The 13,620-nt window shown below is 45.4% G+C and overlaps 1 protein-coding gene across 1 annotated transcript in view; it reads right to left on the bottom strand.

Moving 5' to 3' along the window:
• The window catches only part of LOC124711584, a 445,273-nt gene that overhangs the window by 61,794 nt on the left and 369,859 nt on the right, over positions 1-13,620 (bottom strand). The window lies entirely within an intron of this gene.

The following is a 13,620-nucleotide window of genomic DNA, read 5'->3' as shown; positions in this document are numbered from 1 at the left end:
GGGTCTGCACCACACTCCAACCCCATCATCAGCTCTCACCAACTGATATCGAGACTCATCTGACCAGGCCAGAGTTTCCCAGTCGTCTAGCGTCCAACTGAAATGGTCAAGATCTCAGTAGAGGCGCTGCAGGCGATGATTATTTATTTTTTATTTACACATCAAGTTCCGTAGGACCAAGTTGAGGAGCAAATCTCCAAGGTCGTGGAACGTGTCAGTACTTGAAATTACAGCATAAAAGTAATAACAGATCAAAATCAAATGTTTATGAACCCGAAAAAAGTCAGTCCATAAGTTTAAGTGAACGCAGTCATCAATACAAGAAGAAACAGCTTAATTTTTCAAGGAACTCCTCGACAGGATAGAAGGAGTGACTCATGAGGAAACTCTTCAGTTTCGATTTGAAAGCGCGTGGATTACTGCAAATATTTTGGAATTCGAGTGGTAGCTTATTGAAAATGAATGCAGCAGTATACTGCACACCTTTTTGCACAAGAGTTAAGAAGTCGATCCAAAGGCAGGTTTTATTTCTGCCAAGTATTAACCGAGTGAAAGCTGCTTATTCTTGGGAATAAGCTAATATTGTTAACAAAAAATGACAGTATATGTTCAGAGGCCAATGTCAAAATACCCAGTCTCGTGAACAGGGGTCGAAAAGAGGTCCGTGAACTTACACCACTTTTTGCCCGAACCGCCCGTTTCTGAGCCAAAAATATCCTTTTAGAACGGGAAGGGTTACCCCAAAATATAATACCATACGACATAAGCGAATGAAAATAAGCAAAATAGACTAATTTTCGTGTCGAACGATCACTCACTTCTGATGCCGTTCCAATAGTAAAAATGGCAGTATTAAGTCTTTGAACAAGGTCCTGAACGTGGGCTTTGCACGACAGCTTACTATATCTGAACACCGAGGAATTTGAACTGTTCAGTTTCACTAATCATATACACGTTCTGTGAAATTAAAACGTCAGGTTTTGTTGAATTGTGTGTTAGAAACTGTAAAAACTGAGTCTTACTGTGATTTAGCTTTAGTTTATTTTCTACAAGGCGTGGAATTAGGTCATGTACTATTTGAAACCGAGCCAATGTTGCACACAGCATCCTTTGCTACCAAGCTAGTGTCATCAGCAAACAGAAATATTTTAGAGTTACCCGTAACACTAGAGGGCATATCATTTATATAAATAAGGGACAAGAGTGGCCCCAACACTGATCCCTGGGGCAACCCCCCCCCCCCCCCCCCCCCCCCCCCCACTTGACAGTACCGCACTCAGACCCCACATCACAGCCGTCATCAACATTGTGAATAGCGACCATTTGCTGCCTGTTGCTAAAGTAAGAGGTGAACCAGTTGTGAGCTGCTCTCCATATTCCGTAATGGTCCAACTTTTGGAGCAATGTTTTGTGACCGACCAACACAATCAAATGCCTTAGTTAAATCAAAAGTTTGCCAAGCGTTCTAAACCTTCAGTTTAGCCCATCCAGCACCCTCAGAGGAAACAGAATATAGCATTTTCAGTTGTTAAACGACTCCTAAAGCCGAACTGTACATTTGATAGCAAATCGTATGATATAAAATGATCAATTATCCTTACATACACACCCTTTTCAATAACTTTTGCAAACACTGATGGCATTGAAATAGGTCTAAAATTATCTCATGCTCTTTGCAAAGACACTCTCGTCGCTTGTCTGCTGTCATAGCCCATCGCCGTTAAATTTCGCTGCCGTGTCCTAACGGAAACGTTCGTCGTACCTGTACGTCCCACATTGATTTCTTCTGTTATTTGCGCAGCGTTGCTTGTCTGTTAGCACTGACAACTCCACGCAAACGCCGCTGCTCTCCATCGCTAAGTGAAGGCCGTCGGCCACTGCGTTGTCTGTAATGGAAGGTAATGCCTGAAATTTGGTATTTTCGGCACACTTGACATTGTGGATCTCGGAATACCGAATTCCATAATGATTTCCGTAACGGAGTGCCACGTGGGTCTACCTCTCAACTACCGTTCCGCGTTCAAAGTCTGTTAATTTCCCGACGTGCGGACATAATCGCGTCGGAAACCTTTTCATGTGAGTGAGAATGGCAGATCTGGCAATGCACTGCCCTTTTACAACTTGTGTACGCTATACTACCGCCATCTATATATGCGAATCTTTGGTTATTTCACGCAACGTTGCTTGCCTGTTAGTACTGACAACCTTCACGCAAACACCTCGGTGTACATGTTCTGCGGACCAGTACTCTAAATTCAGAACAGGTGCGATGACTGATAATGGCTCGTGTCATTACGACAGAGATCAGTATAGATGGACGACCTGTATATACTTTCACCTAGGGATCCATCCACCCCTTCTCTTAACCAAACACCGAGAAAAGGTAGCTGTCCGTATGCTTGGCTAGATCGGGTGAAGTTCCTTAGGAACTGTTGTTAAGTCTGTCCACCCCACACTGCCACACTACGGATGTGTCAACATACCGACAGGAACATGATGCGTTGTGCTTGTCAGATTCTAGTACTCTGGCATCGAAATGATTCGTACAGGAGGGTAGTCGTCAAGTTTAATTTTTGTTGTCATCACTCTTCTGACTGGTGCAATGCGCCCCGCCTCAAATTCATCTCAGAGTAGCACTTAAACCCAACGTTTTCAATTATTCGTCGGCTATACCCTAATCTCTGCCTTCCTCTACAGTCTTTATCCTCTACAGCTCCCTCTGGTACCACAGAAGTTATCCCTTCGTTATTCTTGTCCACATTTCCCCAAAATTTCGTATCCTCGGCGATTCTGCGGAGAACCGCGTCATTTCTTGTCTGATCAGTGCCCGTAGATGTCAATATCCCTCTACAGCATCACATCTCAAAAGCCTCTCTTCTTAGTGATTTTCCCACGGCCCATGAATCCCTTCCACACAATGCTTTGCTCCAAAATTACGAGGGCTTGCTGAAAAGTAATGCCTCCCAATTTTTATGTGATTATTCTTAAGGCTTTTTAAAATAAAACAAATGTTTTTAATATTCTGCGACCTTATTTTTCAGGTCTACATATTTGTTTCTCAACATAGTTACCCTGACGACGAACGCATATCTCCCAACGAGAGACCAGATTGTTGATAACGCTACTAATGTTTGACTTTGTTGACAAACTCACCTCTGCTTCATCACTATGAAAGTGAAGTCCTCGAAGATGTTCTTTAAGTTTTGAAAACAGATGATAATCTGATGGGGCCAAGTCGGGACTGTATAGAGGATGATCGACGACAGTGGACGAATGGCGTCGGATTGTTGTACATGTCGTAGCGCTCGTCTGCGGTCTGGGATTGTCATGCTGAAGCAGAGAATGCTCCACGTGTAGACGAACCCTTCGAATTAGAAACACTATTACAGCACGCTGTTTCTCACTCACCGACTTATTTATGTTGCATATTGTCATGTTACACTTTACAGTTCGCAGTCCACTAGCGGCATAGGGCTGCAAATATGTAGACATGAAGAAGAAAGTAGAATGTTTATAACGTTTTTTTAAGTTTTAAGAGTTTTCACAAAAAAATTCAGAATCCTTACTTTTCAGCACGGCCTCGCACATTTTCAGAAATTTCTTCTTCAAATTAAGGCAGGTATTTGTTACTAGTTAACTTATTTTTGCCTGGGATAGTCTGCTAATTATGTCCTCCTTGCTTCGACCGTCTTATGTTGGTTTGCTTCCATGGAAGAAGAATTCCTTCACTTCGTGGTACTTCATGGTGCCCAATTTTGTAGTTAAGTGTATTGCTGATCTCATTTCTACTACTCCTCATTACTTCCGTGTTTTTTTCTGCTTACTCACAATCCACACCGTGTGCTCATCATAATCTTCATTCTGTTCAACAAATCTTGCAACTATTCCTTACTTCCATCAGGGATTGCAATGTCGCCATTCAATCTCACCGATGATATCCTTTCACCCTGAATTTTAATCCCATTCTTGAACCTTTCTTTTATTTTCGTCATTGCTTCTTCAATGCATAGGTTGCACAGTATGAGCGCGAGACTACCAATTATAAATCAACTATTTCGCTCTTGCTCTTCCATTCTTATTTTTCCATTTTGGTCCTTGTGCATACTGTATAGCGTCCACCTTTCTCATAGCTTACACTTTCTTCCCGAGAATTTCGAGTACTTTGCACCATTTAACATTGCCAAATGTTTTTCCTAGGTGGATGAATCTAATGAACGAGTGTTGATTTTTCTCAAGTCTTGCTTCAATAATTATGCGCAATCAAAACTGCCTCTGCGGGGCCTTTAACTTTCCCAAAGTTATACTGATCGTCTCCCATCAGATCCTAAATTTTCTGCACCATTCTTCTGTACATTGTTCTTGTGAGTAATTTGTGTGCATGAGCTGTTAAGCTGACTGTGCGACGGTACTCGCGTTTATGTGCCCTTGCCGTCTCCGGGATTGTGTGAAAGACACTTTTGGGAAGTCTGATGGTATGTCTCCAGAGTCGTAGATTTTAAAATCCATCTTGAATAGTTAAAAACCATTCAACAGACAAGATCGCATAAAAAGTTTCTTTATTTAAGACAACCGGTTTCAACAGACTTTGCTGTCATCTTCAGGTCTTAAAAATCTTTTTTGTAGAACGTATGCTGAAACCTCGCGCCAAGACGTCCAGTGGGTAAAAATCAGCATTTTATAAAACGTAAAGTGGTGATTTTATCCACTTGACATCTTGGCGTGAGGTTTCAGCGTAAAATGAACACGTTTTACAACAAAAAGATTTTTAAGCCCTGAAGATGACGGCAAAGTCTGTCGAAACCGGTTGTCTTAAATAAAGTAACATTTTATGTGGTCTTGGCTGTTGAATGGCTTTTAATGATTAAAACAGATCGGCTTGAGGTTCTCAATGCAGTCCAACTTGAATAGTAGTTGGCTACCTCTTCCCACATCCACATCTACATCTACGTCTACATCTACATGGATACTCTGCAAATCACATTTAAGTGCGTGGCAGAGGGTTCATCGAAACACCTTCACAATGCTCTATTATTCCAATCTCGTATAGCGCGCGGAAAGAACGAACACCTATATCTTTCCGTGGGAGCTCTGATTTCTCTCATTTTATTATGGTGATCTTTTCTCCCGATGTAGGTCGGTGTTAACTAAATATTTTGGCATTCGTAGGAGAAAGCTGGTGATTAAAGTTTCGTGAGAAGATTCCGCTGCAACGAAAAACGCCCTTGTTTTAATAATGTCCACCCCATATCATTTCAGTGACAGTCTTCCCCTATTTCGCGATAATACAAAACGTGCTGCCCTTCTTGGAACTTTCGATGTACTCCGTCAATCCTATCTGGTAAGGATCCCACATCGCACAGCAGTATTCTAAAAGAGAACGGACAAGTGTAGTGTAGGCAGTCTCATTTGTGTCCTACCAATAAAACTCAGTCTTCGGTTAGCCATCCCCACAACATTTTCTATCTGTTCTTTCCAATTTAAGTTGTTACAATTGTAATACCTAGGTATTTAGCTCAATTTACGGCCTTTAGATTTGACTGATTTATCGTGTAACCAAAGCTTAGCGGATTCCTTTTAGCACTCATGTGGATGACCTCACACTTTCCGTTATTTAGGATCAACTGCCAATTTTCGCACCATTCAGATATCTTTTCTAAATCGTTCAGTTGGATGTAGATTGCAGTTGTACTGCAGAGATGAAGAGATCTGTGGAGGATACTCTAGCGTGGGGAATGGCATCAAACCATTCTTTCCACTAAGACCACAATAACAACAAAATTGTCTCAGTCGCTGTCGCATTGATGGAAGAGACCGAAATGTTAGGTGCACTTTTTCGTGGAGCCTCGCGTTGGGGTAATTAACGCTGTTCATTGTTATACACTATGTAATCAAAAGTATCCGGACACCCCCAAAACATAAGTTTTTCATATTAAGTTCCTTGTGCCTCCACCTACTGTCAGATACTCCATATCAGCGATCTCAGTAGCCATTAGACATGGTGAGAGAACAGAATGGGGCATTCCGCGGAACTCACGGACTTTGAAGGTGGTCAGGTGGTTGGGTGTCACTTGTGTCATACGTCTGTATGCGAGATTTCCACACTCCTAAACATCCCTACGACCACTGTTTCCGATGTGATAGTAAAGTGAAAACGTGAAGGGACACGTACAGCACAAAAGCGTACAGGCCGACCTCGTCTGTTGACTGACAGAGACCGCCGACAGTTGAAGAGGGTCGAATGTGTAATAGGCAGACATCTATCCAGACCATCACATAGGAACTCCAAGCTGCATCAGGATCCACTGCAAGTACTATGGCAGTTAGGTGGGAGGTGAGAAAACTGCGGTTTCATGGTCGAGGAGCTGCTCATAAGCCATACATCACGCCAGTAAATGCCAAACGACGACTCGCTTGGTGTAAGGAGCGTAAACATTGGACGACTGAACAGTGGGAAAACGTTGTGTGGAGTGGCGAATCACCGTACACAATGTGGCGATATGGTGGCAGGGTGTGGGTATGGCGAATACCCGATTAACGTCATCTGCCACCGTCTGTAGCGCCAACAGTCAAATTCGGAGCTGGTGGTGTTATGGTGTGGTCGTATTTTTCATGGAGGGGGCTTGCACTTCTTGTTGTTTTGCGTGCTATTACCACAGCTCAGGCCTACATTGATGTTTCAAACGCCTTCTTGCGTCTCACTGTTGAAGAGCAATTCGGGGATGGCGATTGCATCTTTCAACACGATCGAGCACCTGTTCGTAATGCACGGCCTGTGGCGGATTGGTTACATGACAATAACATCCCTTTAATGGACTGGCCTGCACAGAGACCTGACCTGAATCCTAAAGAACACCTCTGGGATGTTTTGGAACGCCGACTTCCTGCTAGGCCTCACCGACCGACATCGATACCTCTCCTCAGTGCAGCAATACGAGAAGAATGGGCTGCCATTCCCCAAGAAACCTTCCAGCACCTGATTGAACTTATGCCTGCGAGAGTGGAAGCTGTCATCAAGGCTAAGGGTGGGCTCACACCATATTGAATTCCAGCATTATCGATGGAGGGCGCCACGAGCATCATTTTCAGCCATGTGTCCAATTACTTTTGATCACATAGTGTCTGCTTGGACTGGTTACAGTACCAGTGACGTACGCAAAAACAACTAATTCTGCTTTTTATGTATTAGGCGGAGGATCGTTTACATATACACTGATGAGCCAAAACATTAGGACCACCTACTTAATGGCTTGTCTGTCAGTCTTTGGAACGAAGTACATCACTGATTCTACATATCAGGGATCCGACAGTTTGTTGGAAGTGATTACGTAGACTTTCTCGACGTAATAAGTCTTGAAAGTCTCTTCGGGTTTGCTGCCGGATCCTAAAATCAACTTGACTCGATATTTTGGCGCTCCAACTGGTCACCATCTTCAGGAAATTCTGCTTTTGCTGATGAGTCCCGCTGAGAACCGACGCCAGGCTGCAAATCGACGTCTTATATAGGCCGCCGTTCAGCACACGGCGCATGCGCCCCCCATCACAGATGCTGCCGTCCAAGACAGGGAGGTGACGCCGCCCTTGTGGAACACTGGTGGCAACGATATATCGCACTCAGGGCCGCACGGAAGGACGTTCAGTTTTGATGCGAGATAATACAGGATTCCACGTCTTGCTAAGAGGAAACCCATTGTCTCTGTTGATTAAATTATCAGCCAACCTAATTTCAATCGTCTCTTTATAGACACTGTCCCAAAAACCGGAAATGTTGGCAACTACCACAGTTTCATCAAATTTCATACTGCGTCCCTCATTTAAGCAGTGTTCTGCTACTGCCGATTTTTCCGGCTGTTGCAGCCTCGTATGACGGCGATGTTCCACACACCTGTCATGCACTGTGCGAATCGAACGGCCAGTGTAAGCTTTCCCACATTGACACGGAATTTTGTACACCCCGGGTTTCCTAAGTCCCAAATCATCTTTCACAGAGCCGAGCAGTGCCCTAATCATAGAAGATGGACGGAACACACTCTTAATGTTAAAATTCCTTAAAATTCGTCCAATCTTAAACGATAAGCCTCCAGCATAAGGAAGAAAGGCTACCGATGTATGTTCCTCTTCATACACCTCCGGAGATGGTACAAACTCCTTAGCCCGACGAATCTGCTTCTCGGAGTATCCATTTTCCTTAAAAACAGCCATCAAATGCGCAAGTTCTTGGGTTAAACTGTCTGCGTCGGAAATGGCATATGCTCTCCGTACCAATGTCCTAAGGACGCCACTGCGCTGGTGTGGTGGATGACAACTCTTAGGATGCAGATACCAATCCGTGTGCGTCGGCTTTCGGTGAACACTGTGTCCCAAAGTACCATCTGGTTTTTTATAAACCATAACGTCTAAAAATGGAGGCATCCCATCATTTTCAGTTGTAAATTTGATACGGGGATGAAGACAGTTGAAGTGGTCCAAAAAGCTATTAAGAGCAGCACGTCCATGGGGCCAGACGAAAAAGGTATCATCCACATACCGCCAGAAGCACGTTAGTTGCAAGCTGAAATCCTCAATGCCATATCCTCGAAGTCCTCCATAAATAAATTGGCGCCTATGGGTGATAAAGGACTACCCATAGCCATTCCGTCATTCCGTTCAAAAATGTTACCATTAAATAAAAAATACGTGGACGTCAGCACATGACGACAAAGCTTCACCAGCTCTTCACTCAGTTTTTCGCTGATCAAACTAAGGCACTGTTCCAGAGGAACTCGTGTAAAAAGGGATTCCACATCGAAACTCACTAACAGATCTGAAGGACTCAACTTCAAAGATCCCAATCGTCGAATAAAATCAACCGAACTGGAGATATGGTGTTCACATTTGCCAACAAATGGACTGAGAACAGATGATAAATACTTAGCCAGGTTATAAGTGGGTGCACCAAAATTACTAACAACAGGGCGTAGGGGAACCCCTTCCTTGTGCATCTTAGGCAGACCATACAACCTAGGCGGAACGGCAGCACCAGGTTGAAGTTTCTTGCGTAAATCTTCCAACAACGAACTCTTTCTCAACAGTGAAAGTGTCTTACGCTTGATCCTTTCTGTGGGGTCACTAGACAGTCTTCTATACGCCGGGTCACTGAGTAGTAAATCCATTTCTCGGACATAATCATCCCGCGTCATTACAACCGTGGCATTCCCCTTGTCAGCTGGTAAAACTACTACTTCATCATCATTCCTGAGGGAACGAATGTCTGCTCTCTCTGCGGAAGAGATGTTATCCCTGTCTTGGAGGGCAGCAACCGTGATGGGACGTCGATTTGCAGTCTGGCGTCAGTTCTCAGCGGGACTCATAAGCAGAAGCAGCATTTCCTGAAGATGGCGACCAGTTGGATCGCCGAAATATCGAGTCAAGTTGATTTTAGGATCTGGCAGCAAACCCGAAGAGACTTTCAAGTTTGTTGGTAGGTTTGCGGAGGTATGTGGCATTAGATGCACACAGATTATGTAATTCGCGTAAATAACGGGCCACAGATCTGCGTACACGGTGGTGAGGCCCGATAGCGACAGAGTTCGGTTCCACAGGATTTACGTCAGGCGAATTTGGTGGCCGAGACGTTAACGTGAGTTTACTATATTGCTCCTCAAACCACTGTAGCACGGTTCTGGCTCCGAGACACGGACAATTCTAGTGTTGAAAGATGACATCGCCGTAGGGGAGAACATCAATAATGGTGGGATGCAGGTCGTTCGCATATGTCAGCGTATCTTCGATTACTACCACATGTCCCATGCAAAGGTAGGAGAATGTCTCCCATAGCATAACACTGCTTCCACCAGCCTGTGCCTATGGCGCAGTGCACATTTCGAGCCACCTTTCACTTCGATGACGGCGTTTGTGGAGACGACCAGCGACCTATTGTAGCAAAAATGTGATTCTCCCGAAGAGCCGATACCTTTCCGTTGATCGACGGTCGAACCCCGATGGTCCCGTACCAACTGCAGTCGTAATTGATGATGTCGTTGGATCAACATGTGAACACGTAGGGGTGGTCTGCTGCAGAGCCGCATGTTCGGCATTGTACGATGAACGGTGTGCTCCGAAACACTTGTGCGTGCACCAGCATCGTGCTCTTTCGACGGAGATGCCACAAGTCACCATCTATCCTCCTTTACAGAGCAGACAAGCGACGTTCTGTGAAGAGTCGTGGAAGTCCAACCATTTAGCCCCTAGTGGCAATTTCACTGTTTCTCTACCTCTTTTCGTAGATGCTCACGATAGTAGCACGTGAACATTCGACCAGCTTCGTTGTTTTCTAGATACTCGTTCACAGGCTCTGCGTAATAATAATCTGTCCTTTGTCAAAGTCGCTTATTTCAATGGATTTCCACATCTGCAGCCCATATCTTCGCTGGGTGACCCCCCATCCGTGTCAGCACCGCTCACGTACTTTTGTTACTGCGTCACGCTCCCGCATGGACAAAGCAGTACACTACCTAACACACATCACGAATGCCATACTTAAACACCAACACTTCCTCGCATTTTGGAAGACGGCCAAGGTCCTGATGTTCAGGAAGCCGGGGAAAGACCACTCCCTCCCACAAAATTACCGACCCATCAGTCTGCTGAGCGCGCTCAGCAAGATCGTTGAAAAGGTAATACTGAAACGACTCACCAGGCACTGTATCACAAACGACACCCTGAGACCGGTTTCAGGAATCACCACTCAACAACACAACAACTCCTCCGCGTCGTTGAATACGTAACACACGGCAACAAACCGGGGCGGTGTTCCTGGACAGCGAAAAGGCTTTCGGTCGTCTATGGCACAACGGCCTGATACGCAAACTCAGCGACGCAGTGTTTCCCGACGGGCTCGTACGTCTCATACACTCATATCTCACGAACAGATGTTTCAACACTGACGTGCAGGATAAACAATCGACACAACATGGTATCCAGGCAAGAGTACCCCAGGGAAGCATCCTAGGACCCTTACTGTTTAACCTCTACATTAACGACCTCCCAGCTACACACAACACGACGGTGGCAATCTACGCAGATGACACCGCCATCCTTGCGCAAGATTGGAAGCCGTCTAAGATTAACTCACGACTACAGACTGCACTCAGAGCGGCAGAGCCTTGGCTGGTGAAATGGCGTGTTAGAGTAAACGTCGACAAGTGCGAAGCCGTTCTTTTCTCTAGAAGACAGAAACTACTGCGCAAACATCAGCACTGCAACCCAATAACACTACATGCACGCCCAATACGTTTCTGCGAGAAGGTCAAATACCTCGGTGTCTGGCTGGACCGGAAACTACTCTTGTGGGACCACATTCAACATGTGACCAACAAAGCAAACGCGAGGCTCAAACATCTCTACCCTATGCTTAACAGGCGTAGCACACTGAATAGGAGGGTGTCTAGGTCCATGTACATGACACTTATTAGACCCCTGATGACGTACGCAGCCCCTGTCTGGGGATACGCTGCGCCAACTCGCCTGCGCCGTCTGCAGCTCATACATAACAAAGTACTCAGAATCATGAGCAATGCTCCGCGCTACACACGCACCGCGGACCTTCACCGGGAATATCGGCTAGATACCATCTTGCAGGTATTCCAAAAACTCTCCACACGACTGTACTATAACTCGAGACACTCGCGCAACCCGTTTATCCTTTATCTGGGTAACTACGACCACAACCATAGATGGAAACATCATAGACCAAAGGCACTGTTGGCAAGGAACTAAACATCTATGGTCCATAGCACGCTAACACGACAGTACTGGCGAGCACCTGCAACACAGCTATTACTGGTAACCCCAGATGCTCGACCCGCCGGAAAACAGGCAACCGCAGGGAAACCGTACTGTACACAGCGCAGCCACACACACCTCCTACACTGTGAGCCGATCTATGACCGATCGTCCACTAATGTATGGCGACCTTGAACTATTACAGGGACGCAGCAACTGCAGCAAGCCCGACAACGAGTTTTCGCAACGACAAAAGTAATGATGCACGGTACCTCGCACTAACATAACCACACCTTGCATGCACTGTCGCAGATAGCAAGCCGTTACTGCCCTTACTACCAGTCCTACTGTCGCAGAGGTTTTTTTCCCTTGGCGCTTGCCTTGGCACTTTTTTCCCTCTGCCATTACAACCGCTACCTTTCGATCGCTTTCGTCCACTTTCTATCTCCTGAAGGACCATGTTAATGAGTAATCTTATCCAGATGCGTGGATAACATTACAGCCGTTATCCTGTGACTCCTGATTCAAAAACTAACATGTTATCGGAGGTGACAGTAGAAATTTTGGTTTGGTCACCACGTTGGTGTGGGCGTGAAGGGGCCCCGTCCTATTTATTAAAAAGCTCCCGCAACGCCACCAAGCGGCATCCAATTTCGCAGTGGCCAATGGTCATAATATTTGGCTCGTCAATGTGTGAGGAACAATAGTTGATTCTGAAAACGCGTTGATGGTTTCAAATGTTTGCTCATATCGTCTTTGGCTTTAATATGACGTCACTCGTCAAAGCCGATTGGTTTATCTCATTGTTTAGTATTCCCAAGAATTTTAATGACAACGCCATAGTATAGTTTATTCATATGAATGAAGAGCATACAGTGCGACTAGTTTTGCTCAAAAATACCAACTGAAAACAAAGCATCATCGGGCTCTCCGGCTGTCTCGGTGTGATTGATTAATGGTGTACTTCTGGGAAGAACAACTCGGCTGAACACCCGAATGTACACCCTTAAGCAGCATCGATAATAACGTGATCCAATTCAGTACACCATATCGTTCCCACTCTTTTCACTACAAAATCCTATTTTTCAACATACTCTCCATTAAATGTGATAGCCCTGCTGGAAGGGCCTCTATGCAGTATGGTACCACTACACTGGTCGACATCGGGGCCAACGTCTTGTTGCATCAATAACCTCCCCATCATCCAGATACCGCTTCCCACGGAGGGCATCACGCATTGGGACAAACAGATGAAGTCGAGAGGTGCGAAATCCGGGCCGTAGGGTGAATGAGGAAGAACAGTGCAGTAAAGTTTTATGAACTCCTTTCGGGTGCGCAGAATTGTGCGAGGCCTTGCGATTTCATGGGAAAGGAGAATTTCATAACGTGTAGGCTTTCACGACCGGCGTCTTCATTAGTTAAACCTTCCGGGCTGAGAGGCCGTGGTCGACCTGTAAAACTTCTTCCTCCTGACGTTTCGTTGGCAATTGCGGGCAGTATCAACGACCCACCTCGGAAGATGTTGCCCGCAGTTGGCAACGAAACGTCGGGAAGAAGAAGTTTTACAGATCGACCACGGTCTCTCAGTTTTAACTAATGAAGGAGAGTTTCGTTTGAATTTTTGTGGTGACTAACAAGCTGAAGTCGTTCCTTCAGTATCCTGACGGTAGCACAATACACTTAGGAGTTGACCGATGCACCATGAGGGAGAGACTGAAACAGAAGAACGCCTTCATGGACACGGAAGACCGTCGCCATGACTTTACAGCTTGACGGTATGGCTTTGAACTTTTTCCCAGGAGGATAGGTGCCGTGGCGCCACTACATGGGTTGCCGTTCTTTTCCGGCTCCAAGTGATGA

This window comes from Schistocerca piceifrons, chromosome 8 (assembly GCF_021461385.2).
Source record: "Schistocerca piceifrons isolate TAMUIC-IGC-003096 chromosome 8, iqSchPice1.1, whole genome shotgun sequence".
Lineage (NCBI taxonomy): Eukaryota > Metazoa > Arthropoda > Insecta > Orthoptera > Acrididae > Schistocerca > Schistocerca piceifrons.
This window is presented reverse-complemented; position numbering and strand designations above follow the sequence as displayed.